General features: G+C 36.4%; 1 pseudogene; it reads right to left on the bottom strand.

Annotated features, from left to right (window-relative positions):
* Positions 1–1,033: 1,033 nt before the first annotated feature.
* LOC107587869 (thyroglobulin-like) overlaps positions 1,034–15,165 on the bottom strand; it is a 38,679-nt pseudogene continuing 24,547 nt past the window's right edge.

The raw sequence follows: 15,165 nt of genomic DNA, 5'->3' as shown, positions 1-15,165 counted from the left end.
TATACTGTATAGTTACCTAATTTAAAAGGACCTATTTTTACAGTACTTGCATCTACTACAAAATGAAATATATTCACAATATTTTAAAAAAATTAGATTAGAATTTTTTTTATTCATGTAAATAAATGCTATTAATAAAATTTTTTGGGGTCATATTACATGCAATTTTAAATGTTAAACATATAATTGAATTTTAAAACCCAAATGTGGTGAAGTTTAGGCTTGTAACAGAGAAAACTAAAGTAAAGCAAAAGAACATATCGGTACATAATTATATTTTAGAGAAGCACACAAACAACATTTTGCAAGGTTTGTGTGATGTGTTCATATTTTGCCAAAACCTTGAAGTATGCGCTAGGTTGTTGTTGAGGTTTCCACGGTTTACAAATTGAAGCCGACAGCTGGGCAGCCTGCCACTGATGCACTAAACAGAAGAACAGTAAATTCTAAACTAATCTCCTACACCACAGACTAAAAAAAAATTCATATTTCAGCCCTTAATGTACTAATTATTTTCATAGTTCATGTGGAAGTGATTTAAAATGGTCTCAAAATATCACATTGAGAAAATGCTCTGTCCTTGACTTCGTTCATATGGATGAATGTAATCAAAAGTGTCCAGACAGCTGGAACAGTAGAGTCTAGACAAAGAGGAAAGGCTTCTTATAATCTCCAGGAATAAAGTGATAATTAGCATCTCAGAATAGCCCAGTCAATGGCACACAAGCCAATGTTGCAGCATCTGGAAACTTGCAGAAAGGATTACTCATATGTCCTCCTGGCACTTTGGTCAGTCCCATTCCATGTGACTGTATGATGTCTTAATTTTAATATTAAATCGCCTCATTAATTATTAATGAAGATATTTCAATCCCTTTTAAACACTTGAACAGTGAAGAATAACCCAAAAGTGTTTTCAATGCAGTTTATTGCTTAAATTCTACTATGAATGTTTAGAATCACAATGATTTACATCAACAGAAATACCACAGTAATAGAGTGCTAAGATGAAACTGGTTTTTAAAACAAGCAATTACAAGAAAATCGGAACATTTTGAGACCAATTGTAAGCATCTTTCTCAGATTTAGGTTTGCTTGGAGTCCGAGAGAAGCTGGGGTCTGGGATTGACTTTGGCTCTTGGGTTGGACTTTGAATACCTCCAGAATCTCCCACTGATGTCTCACAGGAGAAGTTGGCTGTGAAGTCAAAAGTCAAAGTCAGGTTTACAAGTGTTACCACCAAGTGCACAGAATTTTAAAGATTTATAAGCATTTTTGACTGATGAAAAACCCTCTGTTATTTTCCGATCTCTAAATTTAACAACCAGGAGTTAATGTGGATGTGTAGAGCAGTACTAACCGGTAGAGGTGATCAGAGCTGGCACATATTGAGACCAGAAGGAACACTGAGGACTCTGGAGGTTCTTGCGGTTATTGAGAGTAAAGGACAGCTCCTTATAGCCCCATCCACCTGGGTGAGGCATGAACTGAGGCCATGGGGGTAAGAACTTACTGAAGGACGTAGATGCTGCAAGAGACAGGTTGGGGTTGCTGTGAAAAGCAGAGGAGAGATGAATAGGGCTGTGCAAAATCAATAAGGTCGGATTGAAATGAGGTTTAATTTTTTCCAGCCTTGTAATTTTCATTTAAAATGTCATAACACAATCTTTTGGTGAAGCAGCAGACATCTCTCTGGTGACAAATGCCATACATCTCCAATCATTTAGGTGTTTGAAAAGGATAGTACACAAAAAAAAAAAATTCTGTCATCAATTACTCATACTTATGTAATTTGAAACCCTTTGAAACACAAATTAAGAAACCTGAGCGGTATCTATCACTTCCATTGAAAGTCCAAGCAACCAAAACAATCCAAAGAGATTCATCATTGTTAGATGAAATAAAAGCCTAAATTAAAGGTTACATAAAGCAGTTATTTCTCTTCAAAAGAGTTGGATTAATTTTATGCTGCCTATATACCTTTTTTGGATCTTTAAGTTTTGGTTACATGGACTTGGAGGGACACAAACCTCTCAGGTTTCATTAAAAATATCTTCATTTGTCTCGCGATGTGAGTAAATGACGACAGACTTTTTATTTTTGGATGAGCTCTCCCTTTTAACTCCGCTTATTTCTTACAATTGACCAGGCTGACATTCAGATCTGCCTCCATCCAATCAACAACTGATGGACAGAATCAAGTCCTGCCCTATATTTCTTTATAATTGCGTTTCACTCAGACGCAAGGGGAACAAATTGAAAAATACAATGGAAACGGTTGATGATAAATACCCAGACTTTAGGAAGTTTGCCATGTAGTTCATGATCTGCAAGGTAAGTGTTCTCTCTTTGGTGCTGAAGAGGTCACGTGTTTCTGAGGCAAGAGGAACTCCAAAGAGGTACTGCACATTCATCAGAGCTGACAGGTCAACACTGTGACAAAAACATAGTTAGCCAACACAGAGATTCTTCTTGAATGTGAAAGATCTTATTACAAATGGTACCATAACTTCTGTATAATCAAGTAAGATATTAAGTCTATAGAATGAAAGGCACCTGTTATACGCAGCGTCCTCAGGAAGGTGGTACATGTGAACACTGGATCGTGTGTTGGCTGCCCAGAATTCAGCCATGTCCACAGCTGGACAGATGATGAAGAGATCTCTGTAGCAATAAATGGCCATTATTTGGATGCATGAATGGCAAGGTGCAGGCGGCTACACCTGAATTATAGTATTTTGATATTGGCACAGGAGTTTTATCACATTATGGCTCATTTAACAGTTTAATTGGTTCCTTTTTGTGGATTTCTGTGGTTGCCAGTTTCAGGTATAACAGGATGGCATATTCATGCATTATAACCATTATAACTTATAACCATTATTTTATTAAGTGATATAATGTTAACGAACCAAGCTACTTTAACTAAAATCTACTTTTTATTAATCAAAATCTACTTTTTGTCCATTTTACTGATATCCATCACAATACTACAGGTGGTAAAATAGAAAGCAACTTGATAAACCAAAGTTCAAAGTAAGTGATCTGTCCATAACTTGCATATAGATGGTGCAGATGGTCATTCAAAAAATGCCATCAGGGTAACACACTAAAACAATGCAATAAACATTCACTAAACAGCAGAATTTTTTTGCAAAAACACTATTCACTCAGAAATTTCACAAGTAATAAAGAAATGGCAAGCAACACATTGCGTTAAACAGTTTGAAATTAAACAATGTAAAGAATGAAATAGTATTTTCTTGTAAATAAAAATGTATTCTCTTTCTTTCTTTTTTTTTTTTTACAGAGTACAGTATATATGCCACAGTGTTGAAACAAAAGAAAATGAAATGAAGGTGAAAAGAGGATCAAAACTTGGTTTTATCAGGTTCTATGTTCTTTTGTCTCTTTCCTGTTTGTGTTGCTATGCTGCTGTGTGTGCAGCAGGTCACTGGGGTGTGTTGGTCAGGTTTGGTCTGTACTATATCTAACACTAATCATTATGTGGGCAGCCAGCTTGTCCTCCTTCAGAACTGCTTTCACAGCTACTGACAATTCAGAGAATAGTATTGAATTCCATAGCCACTATCATATTTAAAACCAGTGTCATTGTAGAAATTAAATCATCATTTTGTTTTATTTGAACCTTACTGTAGCAGAAATTGAATTCTACTCAGCATTTCTTTCTCCATTTAAAATATTTTGGCTATGTTTCCAAAAGTGAACAATTGTAGCGTCTGCGTAGGATCATGCTAATAAATAATAAAAACATTACAGTTTTGGTGGAGAATGCGGGCATATTCAAACTTGGTTTGTGAGCAAACAGTATAAATTTATTTGTGTGTTTTTTTTTTCTTCTTCCTATATTATGCGCGCAGAGTGAGACGAGTCTGCCCATTATCATTCTAGCCATTCTAGGTACCCGCCGTTTCATTTTTAATTTTATTTATTCATTTATTTTTATTTCTTGTTTTGTATTAGTTTTCATATCCAGTACTACTTTTGTTTTACTTTATCATCTTTTATGACTTTTATAATTTTGTTTATTTTGTTTTATTTTGTTCCTTTTTTATTTTATTTATTTATTTTTAATTTTTTTTAATCAGGGTTCTCTCTCCCTTTTTCTCTCTCACTTTACCACTCACTTATTTAAATTTACTTTAAACAGTGTTTGAATTCAAATTTAAAGTAAATTTCTGAATTTTAGCCATTTTTGTTCACCTACAGGTAACATACACATATCCTCTCCTCATTGGCAAAGACCTGCTAGATCGCTTTGAACCATTGCTAGATTTTAAACAACTGAAAATCTGTGCTCAAGTGCGAGAACCTCTGCCAAAGAAATTGACCACGTCCTGCACCAACTGACCGCCACCGGTGCCAATATTGCCCTCCACAAAGGACAATGGAGCAAAACCAAGGTCAATTACGTGGGCATACTCATCGGACCACAAGGTAGTGAGCCACAAACCAGCCGAATCCAGGCCATTCAGAACATTAAACCACCTGCCAATGTCTCGGAACTCCAAAGTTTTCTAGGCGTGTGCAACTATTCAAGGCAGTTCATTGAGAACTATTCTTCTTCAGAGGAACCAGAAGTAAAAACTTCCAGCTGACTCCTCACAAACTCATCAAAAGAGCAATCAGATTCTTCAGCAATCGGAAACCAATGCAAGTAACCGCTTAAAATTATTCAGAGGCGTGTTTAAATTTCAGTCCCTTTTAAGGTGATTTTTGGATTCTCTGATGATTTTCAAAGGTTGTGGTTAAGTGATGTGAAATACTGCCAGTCTTTCCTATTCTCTCTCTTTTCCTTACTTTGTTTCATTCTGTGTATATATGTTTTAGTTAGTTATATGTTAGATATAGTTTCAATTATTAAATCCCTTATATTCACAACGGATTGTCTCTGTTTGCTGTTCACAGTTCGAAGTCAATGAATGTGTTGAACCCTTGCTACATTGTTTGCTAAATTACTGCTAGCACTGCACACAGAAGGACAGTTTATTGTTCCGTGGCCATAAAAATAAACATTCCTTGAATTGATAAATGATTATATTGTCTGCTCGGTGGACGGACAGATCAAATAATTGTAATATTGATTCTGCTACAGTTAATTCGAAGATATAATCTAAATATTTATTATGAATCATAACCAGTTATAATTCATCATAAATATTCCCCTTTTTAGAGCTAATAAATAATAAAAACATTACACAATGTAGTGTTTGAAGACACAATCCGGTAATCACAAACAGCAATAAATCAGAGGGAAAAGACTGAGTTTTTTGTTAAATGAACTCTTGACTCAAAAGATTGTACAATGCTAGCCCGATGAACTCATATTTTCCAGACACACTTGAATAAAATTCAGAATAATAATGTTTGACAGAAACTGAGCTCAAGAAGGATGCATCCGTCACGCATCACAAAGTATCAAATTACCATCATAACATCATTAGAAGTGCCACAGCCTATTTTTGTAGTTTTTTTTTTTATATACCCCATTCAGTATAAATCCTTCATTGCTAAAGTGTCATGAAATTGTTTTCAGAATAGTAATGAGTGACCGTTTTTACTAGGACTGTTTTAAACTCACACTTGAGTGTATTTCAGTCAGAGACCTATATATACCATTTCCTTCCTCTTTGCCACAAACACAGCAGCCTCCACACCCTCAGTGAATGCAAGACAAGCGCGGTTCAAGCGCAAAGTCCTATAAGGCTCAAAATGATTTCAGCTCTGGAGTCCTCGGCATTCCAGACCACTTGACAAGTTCAAGGGTCTGAACAAACATAATCGTTCACTTGGGCAGCTGTGATCACATGGAGAGAGAAAATCTATTGTTCATTTTGGCATTCAACTAAAGAGTTGCAACTAAGCTTTACAAATAAAACACTGATCAGGGGCTTTTAAATAAGATTAAAACTGTCTTTTTACCACTGCATTCATTCACGTGGCATGAACTGAGAAACATTTTACTTCTCTAACAAATAATTTTGGCCACTTGGGGAGCACAATAAAATTAACCTTTTAATGTTTTTAAAAGAAGCCTTTCACTCACCAAAACTGGATTCATTTGATTAAATATACAGTAAAACAATAATATTGTGCAATAATATTACAATTACAAATAACAGTTCTCTATTTTAATATATTTTTAAAATGTAATTTATTCATTTAATGGCAAAGTTTAATGTTAAGCAACCATTACTTAAGTTATCAGAGATACTATATTCTAATATGCTGATTTGGTCATTAAATGTACATTTCTTCTCATTATTATAGTGTTGATTTTTTATATATATTTGTTTTAGTAGTTATTTCGTTTTATTTTTTTGTGGAAAGCACAAAAAAATTCAGACAAATCTAAAGAATGGCTTTGTAAAAAAATATAAATATTTTGCAACAATGTTTCCATCCAAAGATGCAAATTTAACTTATGCGCAAACCTGAAACATCGCATAAAACATTTGCGATTAAAGCACCGTTTCCATTCAACGAGTCAAAAAGAAATAATCGTCACTTCCTGATAAACTGGCACTAAATATCACTAAGAAAAAATTAGGAGAAGCCACTAAATATAATCATTTTCATATAAGATAAATTACTTGTGCCTCAGAGCGAGCAGACGAAACACAGTAAATGCAGTCATTGCTTTCAGAGGTGGATGCCTGCTGTTTGGGAAAGCAGTCATGTAAGACACTTATACAGACTTACTTTGATGACAGACTTTGCTCAGGCATTTCAGAACGACCAAAAAGCATTTCAGAAGCTGTGCAATGAGATTGGCCTGCTGGTTAGTCAAGTTCTCCTGTCCGATCGTGCAAAGTCGCATGATTTCATGGTGGAATTTATTCGGTAAATGTGTTTCCATTGTAGTTTATGCACATTTTTTCTTATCAGATTAAAAGTTTATCCTACTCAATTGTGCCTGTGTCTGAAGTTTTTTAATGCACATTTTTAAAATGTATGTGCATCTTGGCATTTCCATCCAGCGATTTTTTAATGCGATATTCTAAAAAAGCACATAGAAATAGGTGGATGGAAACATAGCTAATGTTTTAATTGTCACTTCTGATCTATTTAATGCATCATTGCTGAATAAAAGTTTTGATTTCTTTCTTTCCAAAAAAAAAAAAATCTTAGCTTGGGAGGTATATGCTTTCTATGCAACATTCTTATAATGAAAACAAAATACACTTTTATTCTGTATGACCTTCCACCTCTTACCTTGTAGCATTTTCCAGTGTGCGAGAAAACACATTGTATCCTGAGGGTGTGGGGGAGTGCTGTAAAGAGTAGAACCAGGTCGCGGCCTCCTTCACGAAAGCATTAGCATCATCTCCACTCAAAGAGTTAGACAGGGCTGCGTAAAATGCTGTCTTGCTGTCAGTCCTTCCCTGAAGCTGCTCGAAATTCTTCTCAAATAAAAGAAACACTAAAATCAGCCACACAAAAAAAAGTTAACCACACCAAGCTTTAATTCTCACACTATCTTTTAGGCGCTTTAATTCTCACACTATCTTTTAGGTGCTGTCCTCTCACTCATTTCTCAATCTGATATATTTGTGTCCTGAATGTTCTTGGCTCTGCTGATGAGGCCGTCTTCAATGGATGACCCCAGAAGTAATTCAACTTTGTGGAAGTGTCCGGACCGAAGGCTTTTCCCGAACTACAGTTCCATCAACCACCGGTGACCAGGCCTGCAAAGGACCACTCACTGCTAACAACTACACACAAACAAAAACACCTAGAGGATGTTAAACGACTATTTTGTGCATTTTCTTCACAAAAGCAACCCATTGTACCTTGGTCTGGGCAGCGTTGATGCTCTGAGCCGGTTTACTCCTTAGGCAGGTCAGCAGCTGTGAAGTATCAGAGGCCAAGCAGCCAAGTTCCTGAGCCAGAGATGCAGTTTGCGCCTGGGCTTTAGATGTACTCATTACAACAGCTGGAGAAAACACTGATCCACCCTATAAGCAAACAACAGCATTCTTTAACACTAGATGTGACCACTAAAAAGGTATCTGGATCTTTAGTCATCAACCATGATGAACTATCATTAATCATCGTAATTATCACGTCATTAATTATGTTTTTTTTGGTTTTACTTTAAAGACGGTTGTTACACAGTTTGAGAACTGAGAGAGAGTTCAGAGCACTTTTCTGACTGAAAAACACAAACACGTTTTATATTAATCTATTATGTTTTAGACTAAAAAATGTGTCAAAACAGAAAATCATGAAACTGTGAGTGGTTTTCTTTGCATACCACTGCTATTTATACACCTATTTTCCAGAAGCGATGCATTATTTCCATATATAGAGCATATGTGAAATAATTTGCATGCGATTATAAAGCTGTTGCATTTCAACACTTCCTATTTTTGCTTATTTGTGAAGTGGAAAGTGTGGTGAGAAAGCTTCCCCGTTTACTCAGGCCATGCCCTTAAACTCTTATCAGTGGGAAGTTGCACAACAGAACAATAGCAGAATCTATAAGAAGGGGAGATTGTCTCAGTTGGGACAGACATCTGATGGCTGATTGGATGTGATACATTTGTAGGACTAGCCGTGGGAGATTGACAATGGGAGGCACTCTGGCAAGCCAAAGAACCCTGGAGGATTTCAGACAAACTCGTACTAATGAAGACCTTCCACCAAGAGGTACGAAAATGCTGAGCACTGTTTGAGTGACTGGTTTCAAGTGATGCTCCCAGTTATTGTAAGCTTATGCCACATCGTTTCAATCATTTACAGATGTTGTGGTTTGTGATGAGAAACTCAAACGGTATTAATACATAGGCATACATATATATCGGTTCTCTTTCTAGAATGTGCGGCGTAAGCTGTGGTCTGTCCTTGAAATGAAATAATATTCAATAGCCTAAGCTGAACTCCTCTATTCTGGCAAAAAAAACAAAGTTTGTGTATGACCTAAAAAATAATAAGTCTCTAAAATTGGACACAAGTGCGCAAGAATTAGCTGTTAACACACCCAGGACTGAATAGTAGCAAACAAGGAAGTTTGTTTTTCTGTTTAGTCATCATTTTTTACTTAAAAAAAGGCTAAAAGAGCATATTCGAAGTACTTCCTGGCACTGCAACATAAATACAAATGATTAATACTAAATTACTTCCTAATACAAATGCTCAAAAATACAGGTTTGTTTCATTTTGTTTCAGCTAAAAAACATTTTAAAAAAACAACAAACATAAACATTATGAAAATCAATGCAAATGTGACATTTTCTGTTTTACAGTGGATGAGAATGACATGGCATTAGTGTTGGATAACTACCCTCCTCCTGATATCTGCGAGCCCATATTTCGAATGGGAGATTGGCTGAAAATAGTGTCTGAGTAAGTATTATTATCATACGCTTCTACAAGAGCTTTTGCCTGTATGCTAATAGTAAAATCTGTCTCTTAACATGCTTCACAAGATTATTACGCAAGATATGCTAGCAGAAACATATAAGTTCAGCTATGCAAACACGTACCCTCTGCGATTCAAAAGAGTGGTTTTTTTGGGGGGGTAAGTCTTTCATGCTCATAATTTATGTTATCAAAAACATTGTAAAAATGGCAAGATTGTGAAATACTATTACAATTTAAAATACCAGCTTTTTTTATTTTAATATATTTAAATATTTAATTTATTCATGGGATTGCAAAGCTGAATTTTCAGCAGTCATTACTCCAGTCACTCTGGAAACCATTCTAATATGCTGCTTTGGTGCTTAAGAAACAGATATAATTATTAATGCTGAAAACAGCTGTGCGTCTTAACATTTTTGTGGAAACAGTTATATAATTTTCATGATTCTTTGATAAATACTAGAGGGAGAGAGTGAGAGAGAGAGAGAGAGATAGTGTTTGTATGTTTGAAGTGTTAGTAGATAGATACAGTGTTTGTATGTTTGAAGTGTTAGTATGTTAATAGTAACTATATTATACATCAATAACAACAAACTGACAGTTGTTGGGCAGAATGTGTGACTGCACAACTGACCACAAAACCTTGAAGCCAGTGTTAACTTTAACACTAGCCTAACCTTCTGCTGTTTAACACACACAGAAAACGTTTTTTTCACTGGAATAGAAATAGATGTTTTTTTATCATTATAAACAACAAGAACTGTCTACATCCATTTTTACAAGTCTCACTTTCTTTCAGAGAAGGTTACTGGTGGAAGGTCTACTCAGACAACACTAAGGAAGTGAACTATATACCGCACTGTCATGCCACAAAAGTCTACCATGGGTAGGTTCTGAAATGCCAACTATACTAGCTACTTCTCATTTAGCTTCCACTAGCTGTTTAATGCTCTGTGAGTGCTAATGGAAACATTCTTGACTGTCTCAGCTGGCTGTTTGAAACTGTGACCAGACCAAAAGCTGAGGAACTGCTTCAACTCCCAGGAAACCGAGTGGGGTCGTTCTTGATCAGAGAGAGCACAAAAGGTCAGAATATATATTTAAGATGAACATTATATCCTAGTCTAGTCCCACACAGCACAAGGTCTGGTCCATATTTCATCTTATTCTGTATGACAGACAGTGTTTTATAAATAGACCAATCCAAAGGATCTTCTAAATAATATTTTGGCTTGTTCACTAATATGGCTGATGTTACAATCATATTGCTTGTATTTTTCTAGGTTCGTACACCTTATCTGTGCGCCACAGAACTATTAAGCATTATCGAATAGTTAGAATGCCAAACAACTGGTATTACATCTCTCCACGCCTCACATTTCAATGTCTGGAAGATCTGGTCAACTACTACTCTGGTAAATCAAATACTACACCAAAAAACAACCACTTTTAGTGTAAAAGATGGCCAATTTGATGCAGATTTTCCCTCTCGCTCTGGTTTAGGTATAGCAGACGGACTGTGCTGTGTTCTAACTGGCCCATGCTTGATCGCCTGTGAAACACCTCTGAGTGAGCTCATGAAAACACCTGAAGGGAGAAAATTATCTTTTGACTGGAGAGCAGTGAACAGGTAATAAGATCAATAAAAGCCGCTCAAGTTTTGTCCCTTAACCACTACCACTCAAAAGTTTTGAGGTCAGTAATGTTTAAAAAAAAAAAGTCGCCTATACTCACCAAGGTTGCATTTTTGAACCAAAAATACAGTATGTAAAGTAATATTGTGATGTTTTCTATTTCTATATGTTTTTAAAATAATTTTAAAATTAATTTATTCCTGGCAAAGGGTCATTTTTAGCATCCTTTACTCCAGTCTTCAGTGTCACATGATCCTTCAGAAATAATTATAATATGCTGATTTGGTGCTAAAGAAATTCTGATTATTGTCGAAGTTGGAAAACAGTTGTGCTACTTCATTTTTTTTTATGAATAAATGTAAGTTAGTATTTATTTATTAAATGTACAAGTATTTACTGTAGTTTTACTGAATAAAAGTAATTTATTTTTTCAAAAAAGTTTGATTCCAAACTTTTGAATGGTAATGTATATCTTACAATTTTCCTTATTGTTTCTCTACAAAAACTGAAATTGATTATTTGACAAGTATTTGAACTATCATATGAACATAGAAGCATTTTAGATACTGTAAATCCTTTCTGACAATATCTATAACACTAATGCATTTTTCCTCACTCAGCTCGGAGCTCGTCCACCAGAGCACAAGCCCTTCAGCGGTCAGCTATGGGGTTCAGAACAGTGTCTCTTCCTACCTGTCTTTGCTGGGACAGCAAGAGAAACCAGAGAAAAAGAAGTTTAGTTTGAAGAAGAGGTGGAGGTCTGTCTACATGATGCCAAACCACCAGCTTGACAGTTTGGCCACTGTGGAAGACAACTATGAGGAGGTGCCTTGATAGATCACATCTGATTCATTCCAGGAGCTCAAAAGCTGAAAGAGGATTATCTAAAGGCATTGTTGTGTCTGGACTGGAAAGAGACAGACTTTTTGTCAGAGAAAAATTAAAGCTCCTCAAGCACATGTTTATTTTAATTTGGGCTTACGAAGCTTTGAGTTTGAATGTTTTAGGATGGTTGTGCAACCTTGCATCATTATTTTTTGGACTGGAGAAGGTTGATTTTACTGTAAATGTAACCTCAGACATGAGTCTTGTTACATTAAACAGTGATGTCGTGTAACCGGCAGTTGGAACTCAGAGTTCTGTTCTTACCATTAATAAAGCACAGTGGAAAAGTGATGAAGCTGACGGTGAGGTGAGATGAAGACTTGCAATGTCGGCTCCGTTTCTCTCTGCTCCTACTGTGACTTTAGTGGGGTCTCCTCCAAACAGAGCAATGATCTTCTGAACCCAACCCAGAACAGCTGCCTGGTCCTGCAACCCACAATTCCCCAGCAGAGCACTGGAACCTGCACAGAGTCAACAGAGTTCAATTCATCAGGCACATCCAAATGTGTTTTCCACACATAGATTAAAACTATGACGCAAGAAGATTTGCAATAAATGACTGAAAAATCACCTTTTCATTATAACCAGCATGTGAAAGTCGATCCATTATGCAATTATAATAATAATAATAATCTTTTAAATGTTTAATAAAATATACCCAGCTCCACAGGGGTTTGGCTGGGAAATAACATCATCACAAACAGTTGAAGAAACTTAAGGAAGCCAATCAGGCTTCTGCACAGCTTTCACTGCTTGTTGTTTTTGGCTGGACAATGAAAGCTCATCCTGGCAGACCACTCACCAGTTGGGCCTCCTTTTCAAACGTACTCAGCCAAGGGTGGCAAAGGGGAAAAGAATCCGAATATTTTCACAACCAATGTGCGGAATGGAACTTCTCACGTGGACATTACGTAACCATATTCCATAACCATATTCACATCATTTCTAACCTAACAGAGCTTCCAGGAGAGTTTAATTCCAGTGTAGGATATATAATAAAGCTGTCTTCATTCCTTATAATATTTTCAGGACTTTTCAGAATAAAGTGTCCAGGAAGGCTTTCGCTTTTATGATGCATGAAAACAAACACATCATAAATAAAGAAATATAAAGAAAAATAAAACTAAAGATGATTGTATTCAGGGCTCATAATGGTGAGGACTGTGTTATGTGTTATGTACTAGATTCTATATTATATGTTGCTCTATGCCAAGGGTTTTCGGTCTTTACAGATCCAGAACCCAGAAAAAAAATGTTTATTATCCAATGGATGTACACTGAAAAGTTTATTTTCTTTTAAATAAATGAATACTTTTATTCAGCAGGGGTGCATTAAATTGTGTAAATGAGAACTTTGAACTTTCTATTTCTAGAAAAATGCCTTTGGCACCAAAACAACATATTAGAATGACTTCTGAAGGATCATGTGACACCGAAGACTGGAGTAATGGCTATAGAAAGTTTGGCTTTGCCATTACATTTGACATTTATTTAAAATAGAAAGCATTTGTGGGGCTGGCTAGTGTCTTGGAAAATTATCAAGATGCATATATGAACACTTTCATGTATATGTGCGTGTTTGTGTACCTGCACTTAGGAAACTGAAAGCAGCCACCCTGAAACTGGCTGTCACTACTATTATGTTGCCAACAGCAGCGAGGTAAGGGCCATCTAAGAGACCCGATCCAGAGTTGTGGAAGAACAACAGAACCGGAGCATTCTTTCCCTGTGACAAAACAGAAAAATTGTACTATGAATACCAATAACAGCATTCGCACCACAGTCAGTCAGCAGATACAGTGGTTTATGAAAGCAGTATTAACATATATAAAAGTCCATGATATACAGTGAGTTCCAATGAGACACTAAATGAGAAAAAATAATTAAATGAGTATATTATGTATTATTTTGAACTTACTGACTGCGAACTTCTGAATAGTACTCTACATGTATACCTATATATGAATTTATGCATGTATGAGCTCACAAGTATGTCATGTGAGTCTTACCACACTACTAGCAACAAATACATTGAGGTACAGACAGTCTTCGCTGGAGGTGGAGTCAGTGGGATCACCAGGCTGAAGACAGCTGGATCTAAAACAGTTTTGATCAAGCAAATCAGATCTCACTCAAGAAAAGTGACTCTATTAATTCTGTAGATTTGAGGGTATAAATACATGTTCATTTTTGAGAACATACATTTAGACTTTTACAATCTGTAATCATACGCACCGAGAAAACGTGGCATCCCAGGTACTAGTCCAGTCGGCTAACTGTGGAGGGCTGAAACGGAGATCTCCGATTGGTGGATGAGCATAAGGGACACCCAGGAAGTAGGTCACACGTTTGCTATCTGAGCCAGTTATGGGTTTCACCTCACTCTCCCCGAGAAGTGTGCCGTGATCAGGGATAGAAACAGAAGTCAAGTCTGGCTGTATACCTATAAAGAAATGTTTAACATCTCTGTTGTTGGGGTGGAAGAAATCAGAAACATTCTAAACTGGTTGACGCTCTGAATAAATTAAAGAATGTAATGTTTTAAGGTGCCACCTGTCCTGACGTAAACAGATTGAGCAGGCTCTTTGATGACTAGGAAGCAGCGTGGGCCGCTGGTCGTAGGAAGGCAGGGGTGTGTGTCTGGATACATCACACATCTCTTGGCTTACTCTCTGCTATCGATGGACACAGCTGAACAGGACTCACTTTCCGCACAGGCTACAGAATACAAGAAAGTTATGAGAAAACAAAGATAATCACATACATCTGTACTGTGAATTGCAAAAAAAAATCTACTCTGATTATTACTAATTAAATTAAAATACATTCAAATTAATATATATATATATATATATATATACACTGAACAAAATTATAAACGCAACACTTTTTTTTTGCCCCCATTTTTCATGAGCTGAACTCAAAGGCCTGGACATAAAAGGCCTATTTCTCTCAAATATTGTTCACAAATCTGTCTAAATCTGTGTTAGTGAGCACTTCTCCTTTGCCGTGATAATCCATCCACCTCACAGGTGTGGCATATCAAGATGCTGATTAGACAGCATGATTATTGCACAGGTGTGCCTTAGGCTGGCCACAATAAAAGGCCACTCTAAAATGTGCAGTTTTACTGTATTGGGGGATCCGGGGGCATGAAAACCAGTCAGTATCTGGTGTGATAACCATTTGCCTCACGCAGTGCAACACATCTCCTTCGCATAGAGTTGATCAGGTTGTTGATTGTGGCCTGTGGAATGTT

This window comes from Sinocyclocheilus grahami, unplaced genomic scaffold (genome assembly GCF_001515645.1).
Source record: "Sinocyclocheilus grahami isolate Dianchi unplaced genomic scaffold, SAMN03320097.WGS_v1.1 scaffold96.1, whole genome shotgun sequence".
NCBI lineage: Eukaryota > Metazoa > Chordata > Actinopteri > Cypriniformes > Cyprinidae > Sinocyclocheilus > Sinocyclocheilus grahami.
This window is presented reverse-complemented; position numbering and strand designations above follow the sequence as displayed.